Genomic DNA, 8,737 nt, shown 5'->3' with positions numbered 1-8,737 from the left:
AAAATTTTTTTATTGTTATGTTAATCACCATACATTACATCATTAGTTTTTGATATAGCATTCCATGATTCATTGTTTGTGCATAACACCCAGTGCTCCACGCAGAATGTGCCCTCTTTAATACCCATCACCAGGCTAACCCATCCCCCCACCCCACTCCCCTCTAGAACCCTCAGTTTGTTTTTCAGAGTCCATCGTCTCTCATGGTTCGTCTCCCCCTCGGACTTACTCCCCTTCATTCTTCCCCTCCTGCTATCTTCTTCTTTTTTTTTTTTTAACATATGTTGCATTATTTGTTTCAGAAGTACAGATCTGTGATTCAACAGTCTTGCACAATTCACAGCGCTCACCATAGCACATACCCTCCCCTATGTCTATCACCCAGCCACCCCATCCCTCCCACCCCCACCACTCCAGCAACCCTCAGTTTGTTTCCTGAGGTTAAAAATTCCTCATATCGAGGTCATATGATACATGTCTTTCTCTGATTGACTTATTTCACTCAGCATAACACCCTCCAGTTCCATCCATGTCATTGCAAATGGCAAGATCAGAAGGTACTTTTGACATTCAGTTTTGCTATATAGAAACAGAATGAGTAAATGAGCTTTTTTTTTTTTGCAAGAGGTTAAGTAAAAGATTCAATTTGATTCTTCTAGGAGGGGGAAAAGTTAAAAGTAGGCCTTCATTTTGCACTCATCATCTGTACGAATTCTTCATAGTTGACTTGCCCATCTCCATCAATATTTGCTTCTCTGATCACTTCATCTACTTCTTCATCTCTTAGTTTTTCTCCTAAGTTGGTCACGACATGACGTAGCTCCGCCACACTGATGTAACCGTTGCCATCCTTGTCAAAGACTCGGAATGCCTCGTGAATTTCTTCTTTGCTGTCTGTATCTTTCATTTGTCTAGCCACCATAGTCAAAAATTCTGGGAAGTCAGTGGTGCCATTACTGTCGGCCTCCACCTCGTTGATCAGATCCTACAATTCGGCTTCTGTTGGGTTCTGACCCAGTGACCTCATGACAGTTCCAAGTTCCTTTGTTGTGATGGTGCCATCTCCATCTTTGTCAAATAGGGAGAAAGCTTCCTTGAACTCAGCAATCTGTTCTTGGGTCAGCTGATCGGCCCTGGTGAGCGAAGGGAAGAGGAGCAGAGGGAGCCAAGGTGGCTGCACCAGCTCAGGGGCTGTGCCAGTGGGGGTGCGTCCCTGCTGCTGCTGCCACTGCTAAGGTGCCACGTGCGCTCAGCGCTGTGCCGCCGCCGCCAGCCGACTGCGAGTAATGGTGCCGTGCCCGCGAGGCTCCCAGCACCACTGCCCAACCATGTTTGTTCTTGATGAGCCCACATCCTTGGCTTGATGGGACTGGGGATGGGCATCTGGACCAACCCCAAATCCTCTCTCCCAAGATTTGTAATTAGAGCTGAGAAAGAGTTGTCCTTCTCTAGAATGGCTAATATATGGCATGTGAAATCACTAGGTAAGGTTCTTTTTTGGTTCATTAGTCCAGAGGTGATAGGCTGAATTGTGTTGCCCCAAAATTCATATGTTGAAGTCCTTAACCCCAGTGCTAACCTTAGAATGTAACTGTCTTTGGAGATAGAGTTTTTGAAGAGGTAATTAAGATTAAATGAGGTCATTGGACTGGGCCCTAATCTGGTATGACTGGCATCCTTATTAGAGGAGGCGATTAGGACACAGGCACACAGAGACCAAAGACCATGTGAAGACACAGGGAGATGGCCACGGACAAGGCAGGGAGAGAGGCCTCAGAAGAAACCAACACTACTGACACTTTGATTTTAGTCTCTTCTAGCCTCCAAAATGGAGGGAAAATCCATGTCAGTGTTTAAGGCACCTACTCTGTGGTACTTCGTTATGGAAGCCCTAGTAAACTAATAGAGTGGGTTTCTAGCTAACTAACAGATTTGGGCATCTGGCTGTGGTCTGCAGAAAGATCCTGTTCAGCGGGCCCCAAAGGATGGCCCCTCCCCACCACCTCACCGTCCACATGGTAACATTCTGATGCCTGGTGGTAGAGGAAGGTACTGCTTCTCTCCTCATTCTGGAAACAACATTGCTGCCGTTCCCAGATCGAATGCATGTACACTGGACGCTGATGGAAGGAAGTTTGAGCAGTTTTTTGCTCAGGGATCCAGGGTTCAGGTGCTAAGTATCAAACTATGCAGTATCTGGGGCAGCAGGGCTTCATTCTGACCATCTTGACCACAGGCCTTTCTCAGAATGCCCCAGGACTTTGAGTATGTCCCATGCAGATGGTCCCTCTATCCCAATGCTCTCCTTTCTCTCCCACCCTTCTTAAGCCCTCTCCCTTTACTCCTTTTCTTCTGGAGTAACCCCACCCTCCTGCTTTCCCTCCCATTCTTGGATCCACACCGCTGTCCTCTAACACATCCCACCAAAATCAAGTCTCCATACCCACCAGTCTCTTCTGGTATCTGGCACATTTACCAGCCTTAGGCTGTGACAGTCAAGGGCTTTTCCCTTCCACCTTGGTTACTGATGTCCATAGAGGGCAGTTCCAACTCAGGGCCAGCTGACTGGGCTGTGGAGACTGCTTTTTTTCTGTAGATAGTTTGGAGCATCTCTTTCTATTCTAGGTTTCTGAGGCTAGTTATTCCATAGAGTATTTAGAATGAAACTGATCTCATCACCCCAACAATTACTTTACTTCCAAACTACACCCCTGCTATATACACATCCTTCTGATCTGCATAATTTAATATTTCTCTTATTAACATAACTTTACATCTATTTCTTGTAAGCTAATACTCATTATGTTGTTATTTGCCCTTTTCTTGCTCAGAATTAAATCATAAATCCACTTGGCAGTAAATACTTGTTCCAAGTTCCACTTATGTTGGAGTCTAGCTGGTCTTATTTTACTTCACTGTATGTATAAGCCTAGAAACGATGAGGTGGCCATAGGCTACCTGCTCTGGACATGAAGGGGCTCAAAACTGAGAAGGGTGAGGTTAATGAAGCAGACATCCAACAGAAACAGAAGAGTGATGGAGATGGGAATAATTCTTAGTTCCAGGTCATACTCTGGTTTTAATTCCCAGAACCTTTCTGCCCTTAGATGTCTGTGGCAGAGATGGATTACATCCTAAATGTACATCCTCCCTTCTATAGCAATAATAAACCCTAGTTTTTAGTGTAGTACATGGCTGCCTAGATTAAAGACTACATTTCCCAGCTTCCCTTGCAACTAGGTGTGGCCATGGGACTAATTCTGGCCAATAGGATGTAAGTGGAATTGATGTGTATAATTTCTCAGTTGTGCCCTAAAAGCCAAGTATTGATTCCTCACTCACCTTTTCCTTCCAGATTATAGATGTGGTGGTGAGCATTTTTAGACCATGCAGATGAGGCATGGCAGAGCAAAAAGATGGAAGGAGCCTGGGTCCTGGACAAGATGGAGTCATTGTAAGGCTGTGGCCTGCTTATATCTGGACTATTATATGGGAGAAAAATAGCTAATTTGTTTAACCTACTGTCATATGGGAACTCTGTTATATCAATGAGATCTATAGCCATCCTTAATACTGCAGATGTTTTTTGGTCTGGCCACTGTCTGTTCCCACAAATTCTTCAATGCAGCCTTAAGTTAAAAAAGCCCACCTTTCCTTTCTTGGTCACTCAAATGAAAGCAGTAAAGCTGGGGTTGTTACAGTCATGCTCTCTTTGGATGAAGGCCCATGTGAATGGGAAAAATAAAGGCAGCTTTTAGAGAGAAACAGAAATGAGAGCTATTGAGACCTGGCAGCATTTGAGCTTCTGGTTCCAGTGGTACCTGAAGCTAGATCTTCCTCCATACTTTCTGCTGTTTCCTTATGTGGTCTACTAAATTGCCCTTTCAGGACTAGGCTCACTGAAATTTAATTTCTTTTTCTCCCCATGCTACCAGGAGTTCCTAGTAACTCCCATAAGCCATCATAAATTCCCTGCGCTCTCACCTTCCCCACCCCCGCCAAAGTTCGCTGGATTTCAGGTTTATTGCTGGCTACCAATGAGTTCTATAATAGAAGGGGAGCCAGCGGTGGTATTTTTAACCAGATGAAAGATGAGTCTGATTTGCCTTCTAGGATATTTATCTGCTGGCTGGTGTAAGTGTTTATTGAATGCAGAGATGAATTCTCAGCAGCCAGGCCTGGGCACAGAGGATGCTACAGGACCCTGTGTTTCTGCAAGGCTTCAAGCCTTCATTATTTCCAGAGTGGGATATTTCCTCTCCTTCTCCCAGGATTCCTGAAGGCTCAGACCACAGCTGCTGCCATTTCCCAGAGAATGGTCCATGAATCACTCTGAGACTGGATAGGAGGCATGGGGATAAGGATGAGGGCTGCATTCAGAGAAAGACTTTTGTATGCATCTTGAGTCAACGAAAGTCACTGAAGCAGAAAGGTTAAGTAAGTAACTTGCTCAACATCACATAGCTTTTAAAATGGGAGTCCAGGACTTGATAGTATATATAAGCCTTAGCTCCCTGTTCTTCCAAATGGTGCTAATAGTCTCCATCTCACCAGATTATTGTGAGGCTTAATGGAGATGGTGCATGTTAAGCAGATTGCCTTGGTAAATTCTCCAGAAATGGCAGCTGCAATTATTTTTATAATTATGATAGTTGTACTAGACAATTCTCCGAGCCCCCTGGAGCCACAGGAGGTTGGCTCCAAGAGGTGGGAGGTAGGGCTGCCATGTTGCACAACTCCCTGCCTTAAATGTGAAGGGAGCCCCCTATAGAAGAGCCATGAACTGCAGGCATCAGCTCCAAAAGGAGATCTGAGAGAAGGGATCCTAGGGAAGATTCTACTTTATAGACTTTTCCCAAAGAAATAACTATTTCCCTCTTCTATGGGAAGCAGAAACCTTTTAGCTTTCGTTCAGAGATGCCCCTTCCCCATGGGGACCCCAGTCCTGCTTCCAGCAGGAAGATGCCCTTACAGTGGGAGGTCTGACATGCTTAGAGCTGCTTGCAGGTTCTTTGAAGCTGCAGCTGCTCCCCCTCTGTGCTGCACCCCATAGGCTTCTTTGCAGCTGGGCCTTAGGCAGAGCTTTAATTAATGCTAGAAGGACACCCACAGCTGCCTTCAGATTCTTCCCGGCAGCTGAGGCGAAGTCTCAGGTGCGGTAGGGGGAATCTGTCCATAGTCACACCCCTACTGAAAACCTCCTGTGTTCCACATGGCCTTCTGGGCAAAGGCCAGAATTCTTAGTGTGAGGAACAAGTCCCCATGTGACAGTGACTTATCCAGGGATTGTGGAACATAGGCAAATTCAAACTGTTAATAAGAAGTCTACCATATTTGATCAGTGCTTATATGGCAGCAAAACCAGGAGGCATGTTTGATGAATGGTAGATGGTGACTATCAGGCAAATTTGCAAGCTGAAGATGAATGCTAAACCACTCAGGACACAAGGAATTTTGAGAAGCAGTGTAGAAGGGAGAGAAGAGAGATGAAGTGGCTGGTAGGGGTGAGGGAGTTGGGCTGTTAAAGGAGGGAAATTATTGATGTTTCAGTTCTGTGTTATGCAATTTTAACCTCCTTCCCTATGCCTCTACTGGATTTGGAGGAAGCCACCTACTTCTTATCAACAGGTTTTGGAATGGATTTATTTTGGGGATGTGTTGAAATACTTAACTTGGCCTCCCCATGGATGAGATCCCAGCTGTGGAGGTTGCCCATGGGAGGCCCCTTACACCTGGTTATGTGTGCATTTTTTTCTTGCCACAACTTAGAATAACACTACAAGGGGAGATACTTCCAGGGTCAATATTGCTCTGTAGGTATCCTACAGCATGAGAGGGGAATGACCTCAAACGTAAGCTTCATAAAGGTAGAACATGTGCTGTTTTATTCATTTGTGTATCCATAGTGCCTCAAATAGTGCCCAGCTTACAGTAGGTGCTGAATAATGGGTGGTCTGCAGTCTCCTGCATCTTACCTCACTTCCCTCTTCTCTCACCCAGCTCTACATACTGTTTTAGCTCCAGTTCCAGCTTCCAGCTCTCAGAATGTGCCCTACTTTATAACTCATTCACTCATACATTCATTCAGAACATATCTTCTGAGTTTCTGTTCTGTGCCAGGCATTGTGCTAGAAGCTGGAGATACTTGGTGAACAAAACATGGAGCTTGCATAGCAGCAGGTAGAGAAAGCATCAACCCAATCATTAGATAAGAAAGGATAAAATTGCAGGCTGTGACAGATGCAGTGAAGGGCAAGTGCAAGGCTGTATGACTAAATTAAAGTAGGAGTCATACCAAAGTGAGTAGGTGATATATGATCTGAGCTCTGGAGGCCCCCTATGCCACGGAAGGAAAAAAAGACTCTAAGTATGGCTGGAGTGGTTGAGAATGGTGTGGGGCATGTTGGATATGAGGTTAGATAGGTCAGCAGGGGACAAACCTGTAGAATCTTGTAAGCCGTATTAAATGTTTTGTTTTGTTTAAAGAAAGAGTGTGAGGGGGAGGGGCAGAAGAGAGAGGGAGAGAGAGACTCTTAAGCAGATTCCACACTCAGTGCAGAGCCCAGAGTGGGGTTCAATCTCACGATCCTGAGATGATGACCTGAGCCAAAATCAAGAGTCAGACGCTTAACTGACTGAGCCACCCAGGCACCCCCATTTAAATGTTTTGGTCTTTATCCTAGAAACAGTGTGGAGCCATTGAAGAATTTTAAGCAAAGTGGAGATGTTTGACATGATCAGGTTTGCTTTATGAAAAGATCCTTCTGGCTGCAAAGCTTTTTTGAGCTCCCTGCCGCCTGTCCCCACCCCACAAACCAGCCTGGGACCATGTAGTTACTTTGTTGGCGATAAGGACAGCCACAGTAGGTGACTGAAATCTCAGCCATGTATTTATTGACTCTTGGTTGCCGTTCATAATGAACTCTCAGCTTCCCTGGGGGTGCCTGAGTAGATTTGCTGAGAAGAGGAAGAAGCGGTGGGGGGACTTCGAGGATGGATATGGGGCTCTGTGTTCTGTTCTCACATCTGTCTCTCTCTATTGATGCTGGCTGCCAGGATGATATATTAGAATTCAATAAGCTTCTCTTGTCTTTTCCTAGAAAGGGAAGGACTGTCAGGGGGAGAATCAGGTCCCTTGCCATCAGTGAAGGGGGAGGCAGTTCAAATGACTCATTCTATTAAGTAGCAGGTGGAACCCACGGTCGGTGTCAGGCCGTTGTGGTGTTATTAATTCCAGTCCTCCTTTGGAATGCTTAACCTTGGTGATTCTGGCAGCAGTGAGACCTGAAAACCCTAAAACCCTGAGTTGAATGAGAGCATCACGGTCTCTCTGCTGTAGGAACCAGGGTGGAAAGCCTTTTTGCTCTCTCTACCTAAGATACTGATTCCAGGAGTAGGAGCAATGTCCCAGGAAAATGAGGGGGATCAGGCAATGCTGTATCCATCGTTATCTTCTGCCCAGGAACTGCTCTGATAATGTTCTTTGCTGATGGAGGGCTTACCTGGCACTTGACTCACAAAGTGAGAGAGAGGACATTTGGTTTAACCAGAATTGCTCTTTAGAAGAGGAAACTTTGTTGGGAAAACACACTGGCTCGTGTTCATTGCTCAAGCTCATTCTTGGAAGCACCTGGGTGGATTTCCAGGGTTGCTCTGGGGTGGAGGGGAGTGACAAGAGGGGAAGGCAATAGGTTTCAGGCAAGGTGATGATAGTGATTTAGTGGAAAGCTACTTGCTTTGTGATGTGATCCTTTCCTATGATCCAGCCAGCAAATTTCTGAGTTCTCAAAAATCACAAAAGGGTCAGTGGGATTTCATTTGGCATATAAACTGGAGAAGAGACCGAACTCTGCACCTTGGATATTCCAGAGTGAGCCTGGGTGGGCTGGCTTTGGTCTTGTGCTCACTTCTGGACCAATGGTAATGACAGAGAGAATGTGAAGCTCTGCTTGGCTTGGGCCTGTCACAGCTCTATGGCTGGAAAGGGGGATGGAGTCCCACCAGAGCACATAGGCAGAGAGCATGCAAGGCAGGACCTTCACCTATAGAACCCTTCTTGCCGTTTGCCTTCTCTGTGTCTCTTAAGCTTTTGCCTTCTGTTTCTCTCTCTCCCTCCCTCCCCCCTCCCTCTTTCCTGTTTCTTCATCTACTGCCATCAGTGGTAACCACAGCTACCCATAACTGGGCGCTAATGTATGTCAGGCCCTGTGCTACATAATTGACATCAGTTATCTTATTAATCCTCACAACAACCTTGTGAAGAAGGGATTTACTCCCATTTCATATAAAGAAACTGAAGCACAGAAAGAGTACCCACATGTCCATCCAAAGTCATGCAGCTGGTGCGGGACAGGGAGGTACCAGTAGGATTTTACACCCAGGTTTGTCTGGCCGGTGTTCATGCTTGCAGCCTTGGCTGAGCCTGCCCCTGCTTCTCCTTCCCTCGCCTGGAGAGAGGAACAGATAAAGCTCTTCTGGGAGAGAAGGTCTGGTTAGATCTGGCTGGTTCCACCTAATATAGAGAATCCTGAGCCAGGATACCACCTCAGACCCTTCCTTGGATCTGCAGTGCTGCCTGGAACCGGGACTCTGATCTCTGGTACAGTCTCTTGTGACCTGGGGCAGCTTACATGACCCAAGCCCAGTGACTTGAATGGAAGGAACTGCCTCTGGCCATTTTCTCAGGCTGGTGACAGGAGAGAAGTATCTGGGGAGGCAGATGGTCCTTCAACAGGCT

General features: G+C 46.1%; 1 pseudogene; it reads right to left on the bottom strand.

Moving 5' to 3' along the window:
- Positions 1–677: 677 nt before the first annotated feature.
- Positions 678–1,133, bottom strand: LOC112811457 (calmodulin-like; annotated as a pseudogene).
- Between the last annotated feature and the right edge of the window lie 7,604 nt (positions 1,134–8,737).

Source organism: Callorhinus ursinus, unplaced genomic scaffold, assembly GCF_003265705.2.
Source record: "Callorhinus ursinus isolate GAN/ISIS: 27379988/994484 unplaced genomic scaffold, GSC_fseal_2.0 scaffold13, whole genome shotgun sequence".
Taxonomy (NCBI): Eukaryota; Metazoa; Chordata; class Mammalia; order Carnivora; family Otariidae; genus Callorhinus; species Callorhinus ursinus.
Note: the sequence above shows the minus strand (reverse complement) of the source record. Positions and strands in the feature narration are given on the sequence as shown.